Here is a 16,191-nt window from a genome sequence, read left to right as displayed (position 1 = left end):
TCGGAGTCGACACCACAAGATACTAGGTTTTGAGCCAAAAACTTTTACGGGGCCTCACATCCTCCCCCTCTTAAAATCATTCGTCCCTGAATAAGGACCTGTTTCAAACTTTTCAGTATTCCAAAGGCCAGTTGGTTTTGAAAACATGCTACGCAGATTCCTATACTTTTCACTATTTCCCATATTCTTAGAAAAATTTTGCCAGAGTTTCCTTTGTAATTTGGACATCTCTGCCTGACAGAGGGCCCCCGAAACACAAATTCCAAACACCATAGCAGAATTACAACCACCCCTACAACTGTCATACAATTTCCTACCTTAACAATTGAACACATTTGATCACTTGATACGTTTTGCTTATGAATCAGTTATTTCAATGAGTTTCACATAATTTAGCCATTTCAACATACTACATGCATACAAATAATTCATTACTAACATATACAACCATTAATTGATTACTTATCACAAGAGTTCTTTGTAAAATTTTCATTTACCAAAGAGATGTTCACATGACTTAAAACAATCACAACACCTATAAGTCTTGCACAACTAGAGGGACTTCACTAGCATTTAGGAGGGAACCAATTCGGACACAATGATAGTTGTTTTAGAAATAGAAAGGCCACATAATTTCTTCTAGACTTGATCAAACAGATGGGGATATTTCTCTTTCACTTCCTTCTCCGCTTCCCATGTAGCTTCCTCAACTTGTTGACTTCGCCATAACACCTTAATTGAGGCAACTTCCTTATTTCTCAACATACAGACTTGTCTATCAAGAATGGCAACCGGAACTTCTTCATACGACAACTCTTCATTAACCTTGATAGTCTCGACTGGCACGATAGTGGACGGATCTCCAACTACTTTCTTCAACATAGATATATGGAACACCGGGTGCACTAATGACATTTCAGGAGGTAATTCTAACCTATAGGCCACCTGCCCTACCCTTTGAACGATCCGGTACGGCCCGACGTACCTAGGATTCAACTTACCTTTCTTCCCGAATCGCATGACTCCCTTCATAGGAGATACCCTCAAGAACACCCAATCATCAACTTGAAATTCCAATTCTCTTCGACGAACGTCCGCATAGGATTTCTGGCGACTCTGAGCAGTTTTCATCCTTTCCTGAATGACTTTAACTTTCTCCACAGCCTGGTGCACAAGATCCGGTCCTATTAATTCTGCTTCACCCACTTTAAACCATCCGATCGGAGACCTGCACCTCCTTCCGTACAATGCCTCAAATGGGGCCATTTGAATGCTAGCATGAAAGCTGTTATTGTAAGCAAATTCTATAAGTGGCAAGTGATCATCCCAATTACCTTTGAAATCCAAGACACAAGCCCGCAACATATCTTCAAGCGTCTGAATAGTCCGCTCCGCTTGACCATCAGTCTGTGGATGGAAAGCTGTGCTGAGATTCACCTGAGTACCCAAACCTTGCTGAAATTTCTTCCAAAAATTAGCTGTGAACTGGGCCCCTCGATCCGAGATAATAGAAAGTGGAGTGCCATGAAGCCTTACTATCTTCTTGATATACAACTTAGCGTATTGTTCTGCAGTATCGGTGGACATGACTGGCAAGAAGTGCGCTGATTTGGTGAGTCGATCCACTATTACCCAAATTGAGTCGAACTTGCGCTGAGTGCGAGGTAATCCTACCACGAAATCCATGTTGATCATCTCCCATTTCCACATTGGTATTTCCATAAGCTGAGTTAACCCACCGGGCCGCTGATGCTCAGCCTTCACTTGCTGATAATTCGGACATTTAGATACAAAGTCCGCCACACCCCTCTTCATACCGTTCCACCAATAAATCTCCTTGAGGTCATGATACATTTTCGTAGAACCTGGATGCACGGAATATCTGGAATTATGAGCCTCCACCATTACCCTCTCCCGAAGCTTATCCACATCCGGAACACACAGCCTACCTTGACACCGCAATACACCATCCTCGTCGCCGAGTGAAAATGCCGAAGTCTTGTTACTCAAAACTGCTTCCTTCATTTGAGCCAATGCTGGATCGATAAACTGCTTTTCCTTGACTTCCGCTACGAGTGACGATTCTGCTCCATTATGTACCATAACATTCCCCTCGTCTGATGTCGAAATACAAACCCCTAGACTGGCCAATTGATAAACCTCCCGAGCCAAGGGGCTTTGATCCACTCCCAAATGAGCCAAACTACCCATAGATTTCCGACTGAGAGCGTCGGCCACCACGTTCGCCTTCCCTGGATGGTACAAAATGTTCATATCATAATCCTTGAGTAATTCTAACCACCGTCGCTGCCTTAGGTTCAATTCCTTCTGCTTGAACAAATACTGGAGACTCTTGTGGTCTGAGAACACATCCACATGGACCCCATAAAGATAATGCCGCCATATTTTCAAAGCAAACACAACTGCCGCAAGCTCCAAATCATGTGTCGAATAATTCTTCTCGTGATTCTTGAGCTGCCTCGAAGCATACGCTATAACTTTCCCATGTTGCATCAACACACACCCCAAACCAACCCTGGAGGCATCGCAATAAACCACAAATCCTTCCGTGCCTTCCGGCAAGGTCAATATTGGTGCCGAGGTCAACCTTGACTTCAGTTCCTGAAAACTTTTCTCACAAGCGTCGGACCATTGGAACTTAACTGCTTTCTGCGTCAACTTAGTCAATGGGGAGGCGAGGGCAGAGAATCCCTCCACAAACCTCCGATAATACCCTGCTAAACCCAAGAAGCTACGAATCTCTGTCGGGGTCGTGGGTCTAGGCCAATCTTTTACTGCTGCAATCTTCTGGGGGTCTACCTGAATCCCTTCACTAGAAACAACATGACCCAAAAAGGCAACGGACTCCAACCAAAACTCACATTTTGAAAATTTAGCATACAACTGGAGCTGATGAAGAGTCTGCAAAACTGCCCTGAGGTGACCGGCATGATCCTCCCGGCTCCGCGAATAAACAAGGATGTCGTCAATAAAAACAATCACGAAGGAGTCTAGAAATGGCTTGAAGACACGATTCATAAGATCCATAAAGGCTGCCGGGGCGTTGGTTAGCCCAAAAGACATGACCAAGAATTCAAAGTGACCATAGCGAGTTCTGAAAGCGGTCTTGGGAATATCCTGCTCCCTAATCTTCAATTGGTGATACCCGGACCGTAGATCAATTTTGGAGAAGAACCTTGCACCTTGCAATTGGTCGAACAAATCATCTATTCGAGGCAGAGGATATTTATTCTTGATGGTGACTTTGTTGAGCTGCCGATAATCAATACACATCCGGAGCGACCCATCCTTCTTCCTGACAAAGAGAACCGGAGCACCCCACGGCGACACACTCGGCCGTATGAACCCCTTTTCTAATAAATCCTTCAGCTGCTCCTTTAACTCCCTTAACTCCGCTGGAGCCATTCTGTATGGTGGAATAGATATTGGCTGCGTATCTGGCAATACATCAATCCCGAAATCAATCTCCCTATCTGGCGGAATCCCTGGAAGCTCGTCCGGAAACACTTCGAGAAACTCATTCACGACTGGCACGGACTCGGGGGTAGACACTTCTAAAGTGGTGTCCGCCACCCGGACCAAATGATAGATACATCCCTTCTTGATCATCTTTGAAGCCTTAAGGTAGGAAATAAACCTACCCTTCGGCACCACATCATTCCTTTTCCACTCGATAACCGGCTCATTAGGGAACTCGAGTCTCATGACTCTCGTTCGGCAGTCAAGTTTAGCAAAGCACTAATAAAGCGAGTCCATCCCCATAATCACATCAAAATCCACCATTCCAAGCTCGATAAGATCGGCCGTGGTAACGCGGCCACATACCGTGACAACACAATTCCTATAAACTCGCGCGGCTGTAATAGAATCACCAACCGGAGTCGATACAGAGAACGACTCATGAAGCTGTTCGGGTTCTATCCCAAAGCTTGAAGCAATGAATGGGGTGACATAAGACAAAGAGGACCCCGGATCAATAAGAGCATAACAATCAATGGCCTGAACAGACAAGATAACTGTAACCACATCTGGAGAAGCCTCTGCACTCTGACGACCACTCAAAGCATAGAACCGGCTGGGTCCACCTCTACCACGAGCTCCACCCCTAACTGTACCACGGCCTACTGGGGCTGGAGGACGCACAGATGATGTGGCGACTGAAGAACCGGACGACTGAGCAGATCCCCTACCCATGCCCTGACTGGGCACACGACAGCCTCGCTGAATATGACCTCTCACCCGGCATCTGAAACACACCCGGATATCCAAGTAGCAAGTCTCTGTATGAAATCTCCCACACTTGGGGCATGGAGCCCTCCCCTGCTGCTGTGATCTCCCTCCTGAACGACCGGACTGATGGGGTCTCCTAATGTCTGAACCTGGTCTCATGCAGTTGCTCTGCTAATAACTGTGCAGAGATGGTGGTGTGCTCGCTGAGGACTGAGCATATGACTGGGACGGCCCTGATGACCCTCTTCCCTGAGCTGATCTCCCTAAGTGACCCGCTGATCGGCCCTGCTGCTATTCTCCCTTTCCGCCCGAATCTTCAACTTCCTAGCCTCTGTGGCCTGAGCGAATCCCACAATCTTTCCATAGTTCATATCCGAGTGTAAGGCCACTGTAGCAGCCTCATTCACTACCAAGGGACTAAGGCCCTGAACAAATCGCCGAACTCTAGCTGCCATGGTCGACACTAACTGAGGAACATACTTGGACAATCTCACGAACTCCATGTGGTACTCCCAAATACTCATGCTGCCCTGCTTGAGGGCCTCAAACTCAGTGGCATGGGCTGCTACTGTCTCAGTAGGCAAGAATTGGTCCATGAACGCATCTACAAACTCATCCCATCTGGCCGGAGGTCCTCCCTCCCCACGGGAATCCTCCCACATCTCGAACAATGAATACGCTGCTCCCCTCAACCTGTATGATGCCAACTCAACTCCCTCTGTCTCTGAAGCTTTCATCACTCGCAGGGTCTGATACATTTCATCAATGAATTCCTGCGGGTCGGCCTCTAGGTCTGTGTCGGAGAACTCTGGAGGGGCTAGCCGCGAAAACTGGTTAACTTTGGAACTGGCAGAATTTCCCTGTCCGCTGGAGGACACAGGGGCATCATGAGATCTCTAGGCCTGGGCGGCCACTAACTGGGTCAACATATGGATGGCTCCTCTAAGGTCCGCATCAGAAACCTTGGGACCAGGAGCTGGAACGGTGCCAGAATCAGGAGTATCGGCGGGAGGGATGGTGGCACCCTCTGCCATTGCAGGAACAGGAACCCTCTGGTCTAGGACAGACGGGCCAGGCAGGTTCAAGGCCGGGGAGTCACTCTCACCCACGGCATCAGGTACATGATTCATAGCCTCCCTCGGGGTGGCATTGGCCCCAAGGCCGAGTCTAGCTCTCTTCTTAGGTTCCATTACTGAAAAATTTGGAACAAAGCACGAGTTAGACATAGATGCTTTCAAATTTCACTTCACCGCACGATACAGAATAACAAGGAAGTGGGAAATTTCCTAAATGTCCATGCAGCCCCCCACTTATAGATGTGGTCGACTTCACACCGATAAGTAGGGCTCTACTAGACACGGCTCCGAGACATCCTAGGACTCCTTAAAACCTTAGGCTCTNCTAGGAATAGGACCCTTTGTTGGAAGTGATCAGGTTATGCTGGCATAAACTAAGGAGTGGGACACTATGTTTGAAAGTCATCAGGTTTTGTTGGCATCAACTAGGGAATGGGATCCTATGTTGGAAAGTTATCAGGTTATGTTGGCATCAACTAGGGAGTGGCACCCAATGTGTGAAAGTCATCAGGTTATGCTGGCTTGAACTAGGGTGTGGGACCCTAGGTTGGAAAGTCATCAGGTTATGCTGGCTTTAACTAGGGAGTGGGACCCTATGTTGGAAAGTCATCAGGTTATGCTGACATTAACTAGGAAGTAGGACCCATTGTTGCAACGTCATTAGATTATGTTGGCATCAACTAGGAATAGGACCCTATGTTGGAAAGTAATCAGGTTCTGCTGGCATCAACTAGGGAGTGAGACCCTATGTTGGATAGTCATCAGGATATGCTAGCATCAACTAGGGAGAGGCAACATATTTTGAAAAGTCATCAGGTTATGCCGGCATCAACTACGGAGTGGGACCCAATGTTGGAAAGTCATTAGGTTATGTTGGCATCAATTAGGGAGTGGGACCCTATGTTGGAAAGTCATCAGGTTATGCTGGCATCAACTAGGCAATAGTGTCACGCCCCAAATTCGAGGGACATGACCGGCGCCAGACCGGGTAGCCCCAGTCAAGCGGACCTGGGTGCCTTTCCTAACCCACATGTTACCCTATCTTTTCCTTACTCAATATTCCAAGAATTAGCCATATAATTAACTTAGAACACCTTTTTGCAAAACATATATACGTACATAATAGTTAATGAAATTACAAATTCTTTGCCCAACACATGAACATAAACTTACACAAGTTCTTAACCCACATCTACTGTCCACGGAGCCTCTAAAAGTACAACAGGATAATATATTATTTGCCGGTAACATGGCTCCGGCTATACCTTACACAAAAATCAAGAATAAAACTCCGAAAACAAGCGGCCTGAGCCACGCAGGGCCCCGAGAGGAAAGGGGCTCACCAAAAAGCTGATGGAGGACGAAGGGGAGCTACGATCGGTGGACTGGAGTACCTGCTACGGATCCACCTACAATCATAACACGAATGTAGCGCCCCCGGCAAATGGGACGTCAGTACATTTGAATTGTACTGGTATGTATGAACAAACCTTGCTCCAAGTAAACTCGAACCATAAACAAGTATGTAGCAGTAATAAAAACAACAATCAAATAAACAAAGAGGGAATAACTAAGCCGAACAAGTATACAGTCTCTCCTGCTTCCTCTTCCACACTTCCACATCGATAATTTCACAATTTATAAGCAAGTATGTAATCGTAATAGAAATAACAATCAAATACACAAAGAAGGAACAATCAAGCCAAACAAGTTTACAATCTCTCCTGTTTTCCCCTTCCACATTTCCACATCAACAATTTCACAATTTGTTCATAATTTCATTTCAATAGTGATTTCGATCACTTTCCACCCTTATAACCTCAGCCACCCTTATTACCTCGGCCACCCTTATCACCACAACCCACACCTTATTACTTCGTGTTGTGGCGCGCAACCCGATCCCACCGAGCAATCACAATTCACAAACAATACCACAGCAATGACAATTTACAAGGAGAACAACAACAAGTTTCAGGAACAACGACAACAAACCCCAATAACAACGACAACACATCTCAAGGAACAACAACACAACTCACACAGGGTTTATATGACTATCAATGCCATTTCCGTCTTTTTCAGTAGCCCGTTGTACCATTTAAATCACAACAATAATTTTCCACAACTAGCCACAAAGGATGTTACCACAGTTATCTCAATTTCACCAATCTTGATTCCTTTCCATCATTTATTGCTACAGTTCTTACCACATAACACATTCGAAATCACAACTTGGTTTATTGCCATTTACTTGGACAATCATATCGGACGTCTTAACCAACAATGTTTAAGGCACAATATTTACATGAATTCACAAATGGTTCACACAAGTAAACACATATTACTAGCAAGAGTTTAACTTCACAAATAACCCACGTAGACCACACGTACCAAATGCTGAACACCAAGCAAGGTGATTTTACAAAGATCAAAGTTAGCCATACATACCTGGAGCCGAATTCCCTTTTAAATTCTATTTCCAATTCACCAAATAATCTAGCAACGTCAATCTAGTGCAAAATTTAATACACATAACTTAGAATTGGGGTTCACAAATGCTTCTCAAACTTATCTAGGTTATCAGCCCCTTCTTTGTACAAGTCTTTGCTCCCACCCAACTACTCCTACTAGATTTTAGGTTATAGAAAGGCATGCATGTATGAGTTTAATCATTATTTTCAAGAACCAATGCATGAGACTCCTCCCCTTAGTTTAAACCTGAAATTCAATGAAAAGGGTTAGGGATTTTACCTGCAAGAAAAGGGGGATGAAAATAAGCTTGAAATTTCCCGGCCCGGATAGTTTTGAAGAATCAAATTTTGGAGAAGTTGACTTTCTCTCTCAAGACCCTCTCTTCCTCTCTCTTATTTTGTGCAGAAGATCGTTAAAGAATGAGGGGGATGGGTGTTTTATTTCAAAGGGGTCGGATTTTAAAATTTAGAAAAAAAATACAAGCCCGAGAAAGATCTGCGGTCGCATTCTGCGATCGCAGAACCGAAATGCGGTCCGCAGATTGGACCGCAGAAGTGCCCCCAAAACTCTGAGGAGTCTGTTCGGGTCTGCGACAGGAATGCGGTCCGCATTCCTGTTATGCTGTCGCATTGTGCACCGCAGAACTGACCTTCACAAATCCTTGAGGAACTTATGCGACGATTATGCGGTCCGCATATTGGTTATGCGATCGCATCATAGACCGCATTTTCAACATTAATTTTGACAACTCTTTTGTTTCACTCTGCGGTAGGAATGCGGTCTGCATACTAGATCTGCGACCGCATTCTGGGCCGCAGATTGGCATTTTCTGGAAAAATTGATTCTTTTGATTTTTTACAAGCCCAACACATATTCTGAGTCGACACCACAAGATACTAGGTTTTGAGCCAAAAATTTTTATGGGGCCTCACATCCTCCCCCACTTAAAATCATTCGTCCCCGAATGAGGACCTATTTCAAACTTTTCAGTATTTCAAAGTCCAGTTAGTTTTGAAAACATGCTATGCAGATTCCTATACTTTTCACTATTTCCCATATTCTTAGAAAAATTTTGACAGAGTTTCCTTTATAATTTGGACATCTTTACTTGACAGAGGGTAAGGCCCCGGAAATTTTCGCTAAGTAATTTAGGATTTCGTGGTGTCACGTAGGCTTATTATAATATTTTTATGTGCTATTAACATGGTGTACATCCATTGGATTTGGTAAATATGTGTATAAGTCTTATGGTAAGTAATTTAGGGTCCAACGAAAGGCCAAAGTCTAAGAAAAATTGGAAAAGTCCATAATAGGCAAAAATTCCCAATGATCTTGCACTATTCCCTACTTTGAACAAGCACATCTAAATATGTATAATGTTTTATGTGATGAATAACCTATCAAATGAAAGGTCTTTGAGTCTAGTTTCCAGCTCTTCAAACCGTTCGTCATTTGGACATTCCTACGCAATGTTATGATCAAATTACCAAAGGCTGGAAAATGCTATCCTGTGTCAAATCTGCGACCGCCTTCCCTCTCGCATTGTTGACTCTGCAGTCGCATTTCTGTCGCAGACTGGGCCAGTGTAGCCCAGTTTTGGGCGCTGATTTTGCGGTGCATTATGCGGCCAGCATTCGCGTTCTGCGGTCCATTCTGCTATAGCAGAATTGACATCGGAGGGTTAATTTTCTAATTTTTATAACCTGACCCCATTCAATATATAGCCTTTGGGGCTTCATTTGGGGTCATTTTCTACTAATTTTAGAGAGAGGTGAGAGCATTTTAGAGAGAGAAGGAGGAACCCAACATTTAAATCATCCAAACCTTGCATCAATCTTCCAGAATCAAAGAACCCAATCACAAGTTCTTCATTTAAGAGGTAAGATTCTATACCCTAGGTTTTAATTTCGAGTTTGGAGTATAAGATGGGGTATTGAGGTATGATTTTTGGGTGTAATGCTATTATGTATACATGCATGGACAACTTAGGTTTATGGGAAGATCGTTTCACATAAATAAGTAAAGATTGGGTTAGGGAATGAAGAAAATCTTGAAAAGGGGATTTGAAATCAAGATACTCAACTAGTATTTGATAAAATGCTCAAATGAGCTAGAATTATGAATATCTTCATAATTTGTGTTCAATTTTGCTATGTCCCAAAATAAATTGAAGTTGCTAGAATTGCCGGAATATCGTAGTAATTAAAGGAAAGCTCAAGAAAGGTATGTATGGCTAACTTTAACTCTTGTAGAATCCCCTTTGTTGTGACGACCATACGGTATGTGTACCTTGTATGAGAATATGTGAATTGATTCCCTTAGTTGATTTCCATACCACCAAGTTATATGTGATTGTGAGAAGTGATTTGATGTGCCTATCTTGTTATGTGCAAAGTTTGTAAAAGCTTGAGGATGTCGACATGGAAGTATGTGTTTACTTATGTGAACTATTTGTGAATTCTTGGATTTATGTGCCTTGAACGTTGTTGGTTAAGTCTTACGATATGATGGTGCAAGTAAATGGAAACAAACCAAATGTGGGTCTGTGATTGTGAAAGTGTTATGTGGTAAGAACTTAGAAACAAATGATGGAAGGAAATCGTAAATGATGCACTTGGAACAACTGTGGTAATAACATATTTGGCTTGTTGTGGGTAATTATTGTGGTGACTTAAATTGCATATGAGTTGTTGAATATGATGAAGTGGTATTGATGGCTACGGAAATTCTTGTGAATTGTTGTGGTTGTTCTTTGAGAATTGTTGTTGTTGTTCTTGTGAATTGTTGTTGTTGTGCGTTGTTTGTGAATTGTGATTGTTCGGTGGGATCGGGTTGCGCGCCGCAACACGAAGTAATAAGGTGTGGGTTGTGGTGATAAGGGCGGCCAAGGTAATAAGGGTGGAAAGTGATCGAAATCACTATTGAAATGAAAGAATGAGAAATTTGTGAAATCATTGATGTGATAATGTTGAAGGGGAAAAGGAGAGATTGTAAAACTTGTTTGGCTTTGATTGTTTCTTTCACGTGCATTTGAACGTTGATTCTATTGATGTCTGTTACTTGTGTGTGTTATTTGATTTTACTTGGGGTGAAGTTTGTTTATACATACCAGTACAATTCAAATGTACTGACGTCCCTTTTGCCGGGGGTGCTACATTCGTGTTATGATTGTAGGTGGTTCTATAGCAGGTACTCCAGTCCACCGACAGTAGCACCTCCTCCACTTTCCATCAGCTGTATTGGTGAGCCCCTTTCCTCTCGGGGCCCTACGTGGCTCATGCCGCCTTTCCTCCGGAGTTTATATTGGTATTTGTGTAAGGTATAGCCGGAGCCTTGTTGCTGGCATTTCCATATTATTCTTCAATTGTATTTAAAGGCTCTGAAGACAGGTTGTGGGTAGTGTCGGGCATAGGGATTTAAAAATTGAAATATTGATGTTTGGCAATGATGTATAAAACTTCTAATACCTTTAATATTGCGAATGAAGTTGCTAATGAAAATGAAATAGAAATTGTTAATGATATGTTTATAGAATTTGATTAATGGATTCCATCTCATATTTATTCATGAGTTAGTTTGGGTAGAAGGAGATCTAACAGGGTTGCTCGGACAGGTTTACTCGGTTGAGCACCGGTTGCGCTCCTCGGATTTTGGGGCGTGACACAGAGGGCCCCCGAAACACAAATTCCAAACACCATAGCAGAATTACAACCATCCCTACAACTGTCATACAATTTCCTACCTTAACAATTGCACACATTTGATCACTTGGTACGTTTTTCTTATGAATCAGTTATTTCAATGAGTTTCACATAATTTAGCCATTTCAACATACTACATGCATACAAATAATTCATTACTAACATATACAACCATTAATTGATTACTTATCACAAGAGTTCTTTGTAAAATTTTCATTTACCAATGAGATGTTCACATGACTAAAAAGTCTTGCACAACTAGAGGGACTTCACTAGCATTTAGGAGGGAACCAATTCGGACACAATGATAGTTGTTTTAGAAATAGAAAGGCAACATAATTTCTTCTAGACTTGATCAAACATATGGGGATTTCTCTTTCATTTCCTTCTCCGCTTCCCATGTAGCTTTCTCAACTTGTTGACTTTTCCACAATACCTTAGCTGAGGCAACTTCCTTATTTCTCAACTTACGGACTTGTCTATCAAGAATGGAAACCGGAACTTCTTCATACGACATCTCTTCATTAACCTTGATAGTCTCGACTGGTATGATAGTGGATGGATCTCCATCTACTTTCTTCAACATAGATACATGGAACACCGGGTGCACTAATGACATTTCAGGAGGCAATTCCAACCTATTGGCCACCTGCCCTACCCTTTGAACGATCTGGTACGGCCCGACGTACCTAGGATTCAACTTACCTTTCTTCCCGAATCGCATGACTCCCTTCATAGGAGATACCCTCAAGAACATCCAATCATCAACTTGAAATTCCAATTCTCTTCGACAAACGTCCGTATAGGATTTCTGGCGACTCTGAGCAGTTTTCATCCTTTCCTGAATGACTTTAACTTTCTCCACAGCCTGGTGCACAAGATCCGGTTCTATTAATTCTGCTTCACCCACTTCAAACCATCCGATCGGAGACCTGCACCTCCTTCCGTACAATGCCTCAAATGGGGCCATTTGAATGCTAGCATGAAAGCTGTTACTGTAAGCAAATTCTATAAGTGGGAAGTGATCATCCCAATTACCTTTGAAATCCAAGACACAAGCCCGCAACATATCTTCAAGCGTCTGAATAGTCCGCTCCACTTGACCATCAGTCTGTGGATGGAAAGCTGTGCTGAGATTCACCTGAGTACCCAAACCTTGCTGAAATTTCTTCCAAAAATTAGCTGTGAACTGGGCCCCTCGATCCGAGATAATAGAAAGTGGAGTGCCATGAAGCCTTACTATCTCCTTGATATACAACTTAGCGTATTGTTCTGCAGTATCGGTGGACTTGACTGGCAAGAAGTGAGCTGATTTGGTGAGTCGATCCACTATTACCCAAATTGAGTCGAACTTGCGCTGAGTGCGAGGTAATCCTACCACGAAATGCATGTTGATCATCTCCCATTTCCACATTGGTATTTCCATAAGCTGAGTTAACCCACCGGGCCGCTGATGCTCAGCCTTCACTTGCTGACCATTCGGACATTTAGATACAAAGTCCGCCACACCCCTCTTCATACCGTTCCACCAATAAATCTCCTTGAGGTCATGATACATTTTCGTAGAACCTGGATGTACGGAATACCTTGAATTATGAGCCTCCGCTATTACCCTCTCCCGAAGCTTATCCATATCCGGAACACACAGCCTACCTTGACACCGCAATACACCATCCTCGTCGCCGAGTGAAAATGCCGAAGTCTTGTTACTCAAAACTGCTTCCTTCATTTGAGCCAATGCTGGATCGATAAACTGCTTTTTCTTAACTTCCACTACGAGTGACGATTCTGCTCCATTATGTACCATAACATTCCCCTCGTCTGATGTCGAAATACAAACCCCTAGACTGGCCAATTGATAAACCTCCCGAGCCAAAGGCCTTTGATCCACTCCCAAATGAGCCAAACTACCCATAAATTTTCGACTGAGAGCGTCGGCCACCACGTTCGCCTTCCCTGGATGGTACAAAATGTTCATATCATAATCCTTGAGTAATTCTAACCACCGTCGCTGCCTTAGATTCAATTCCTTCTGCTTGAACAAATACTGGAGACTCTTGTGGTCTGAGAACACATCCACATGGACCCCATAAAGATAATGCTGCCATATTTTCAAAGCAAACACAACTGTCGCAAGCTCCAAATCATGTGTCGGATAATTCTTCTCGTGATTCTTGCGCTGCCTCGAAGCATACGCTATAACTTTCCCATGTTGCATCAACACACACCCCAAACCAACCCTGGAGGCATTGCAATAAACCACAAATCCTTCCGTGCCTTCCGGCAAGGTCAATATTGGTGCCGAGGTCAACCTTGACTTCAGTTCCTGAAAACTTTTCTCACAAGCGTCGGACCATTGGAACATAATTGCTTTCTGCGTCAACATAGTCAATGGGGAGGCGAGGGCAGAGAATCCCTCCACAAACCTCCGATAATACCCTACTAAACCCAAGAAGCTACGAATCTCCATCGGGGTCGTGGGTCTAGGCCAATCTTTTACTGTTGCAGTCTTCTAGGGGTCTACCTGAATCCCTTCACTAGAGACAACATGACCCAAAAAGGCAACGGACTCCAACCAAAACTCACATTTTTAAAATTTAGCATACAACTGGTGCTGATGAAGAGTCTGCAGAACTGCCCTGAGGTGACTGGCATGATCCTCCCGGCTCCGCGAATAAAGAAGGATGTCGTCAATGAAAACAATCACGAAGGAGTCTAGAAATGGCTTGAAGACCCGATTCATAAGATCCATGAAAGCTGTCGGGGCGTTGGTTAGCCCAAAAGACATGACCAAGAATTCAAAGTGACCATAGCGAGTTCTGAAAGCGGTCTTGGGAATATCCTGCTCCCTAATCTTCAATACGTGATACCCGGACCGTAGATCAATCTTGGAGAAGAACCTTGCACCTTTTAATTGGTCGAACAAGTCATCTATCCGAGGCAAGGGATATTTATTCTTGATGGTGACTTTGTTGAGCTGACGATAATCAATACACATCCGGAGCGACCCATCCTTCTTCCTGACAAAGAGAACCGGAGCACCCCACGGCGACACACTCGGCCGTATAAACCCCTTTTCTATCAAATCCTTCAGCTGCTCCTTTAACTCCCTTAACTCGGCTGGAGCCATTCTGTACGGTGGAATACATATTGGCTGCGTATCTGGCAGTACATCAATCCCGAAATCAATCTCCCTATCTGGCAAAATCCCTGGAAGCTCGTCCGGAAACACTTCAAGAAACTCATTCACGACTGGCACGGACTCGGGGGTAGACACTTCTGAAGTGGTATCCGCCACCCGGACCAAATGATAGATACATCCCTTCTTAATCATCTTTGAAGCCTTAAGGTAGGAAATAAACCTACCCTTCGGCACCACACCATTCCCCTTCCACTCAATAACCGGCTCATTAGGGAACTCGAGTCTCATGACTCTCGTTCGACAATCAAGTTTAGCAAAGCAAAAATAAATCTAGTCCATACCCATAATCACATCAAAATCCACCATTCCAAGCTCGATAAGATCGACCGTGGTAACACGACCACATACCGTGACAACACAATTCCTATAAACTCGCGAGGCTGTGATAGAATCACCAACCGGAGTCGATACGGAGAATGGCTCATGAAGCTGTTCGGGTTCTATCCCAAAACTTGAAGCAATGAATGGGGTGACATAAGACAAAGAGGACCCCGGATCAATAAGAGCATAACAATCAATGGCCTGAACAGACAAGATACCTGTAACTACATCTGGAGAAGCCTCTGCACTCTGGCGACCGCTCAAAGCATAAAACCGGCTGGGTCCACCTCTACCACGAGCTCCACCCAAAACTGCACCACGCCCTGCTGGGGCGGGAGGACGCGCAGACGATGTGGCGACTGAAGAACCGGATGACTGAACAAATCCCCCACCCAAGCCGTGACTGGGCACACGACAGTCCCGCTGGATATGACCTCTCACCCCGCATCTAAAACACACCGGGATATCCAAATAACAAGTCTCTGTATGGAATCTCCCACACTTGGGNCCAAAACTCACATTTTTAAAATTTAGCATACAACTGGTGCTGATGAAGAGTCTGCAGAACTGCCCTGAGGTGACCGGCATGATCCTCCCGGCTCCGCGAATAAACAAGGATGTCGTCAATAAAAACAATCACGAAGGAGTCTAGAAATGGCTTGAAGACGCGATTCATAAGATCCATAAAGGCTGCCGGGGCGTTGGTTAGCCCAAAAGACATGACCAAGAATTCAAAGTGACCATAGCGAGTTTTGAAAGCGGTCTTGGGAATATCCTGCTCCCTAATCTTCAATTGGTGATACCCGGACCGTAGATCAATTTTGGAGAAGAACCTTGCACCTTGCAATTGGTCGAACAACTCATCTATTCGAGGCAAAGAATATTTATTCTTGATGGTGACTTTGTTGAGCTGCCGATAATCAATACACATCCGGAGCGACCCATCCTTCTTCCTGACAAAGAGAACAAGAGCACCCCACGGCGACACACTTGGCCGTATGAACCCCTTTTCTAATAAATCCTTCAGCTGCTCCTTTAACTCCCTTAACTCCGCTGGAGCCATTCTGTATGGTGGTATAGATATTGGCTGCATATCTGGCAATACATCAATCCCGAAATCAATCTCCCTATCTGGCGGAATCCCTGGAAGCTTATCCGGAAAAACTTC

The sequence above is a fragment of the Nicotiana attenuata genome, unplaced genomic scaffold (assembly GCF_001879085.1).
Source record: "Nicotiana attenuata strain UT unplaced genomic scaffold, NIATTr2, whole genome shotgun sequence".
Lineage (NCBI taxonomy): Eukaryota > Viridiplantae > Streptophyta > Magnoliopsida > Solanales > Solanaceae > Nicotiana > Nicotiana attenuata.
This window is presented reverse-complemented; position numbering follows the sequence as displayed.